The sequence below is a fragment of the Oncorhynchus keta genome, chromosome 37 (assembly GCF_023373465.1).
Source record: "Oncorhynchus keta strain PuntledgeMale-10-30-2019 chromosome 37, Oket_V2, whole genome shotgun sequence".
Lineage (NCBI taxonomy): Eukaryota > Metazoa > Chordata > Actinopteri > Salmoniformes > Salmonidae > Oncorhynchus > Oncorhynchus keta.
The window spans coordinates 21,414,497-21,414,803 of record NC_068457.1 but is presented as its reverse complement, the minus strand read 5'-3'; positions in this window follow the sequence as shown (position 1 = coordinate 21,414,803).

Sequence of the window (307 nt, the reverse complement as noted above, 5' to 3'; positions counted from 1 at the left end):
TGTCATTGTGAAACCCTATTTTTCTCTGTGGAACATGATTTCTGTGCTGGTTCATATCAGGAAGGTTTAATACATCCTCTATCAGCTCTATTCCCTGCCTCTTACCCCCAACCCTTCCTGAACCATTAGGCAGATGGGAAACTATCTGAGCCCAGGTTTAATACATCCTCTATCAACTCTATTCCCTGCTTCTTACCCCCAACCCTATCCTGGAACAACATTCCTAAACTCTCAGACGCTTTGTCCATACAGGCCCTGTGTCAATTTTACCTCCTGACTGGTGTCTCCTGGGACATGGCTGAAAGTA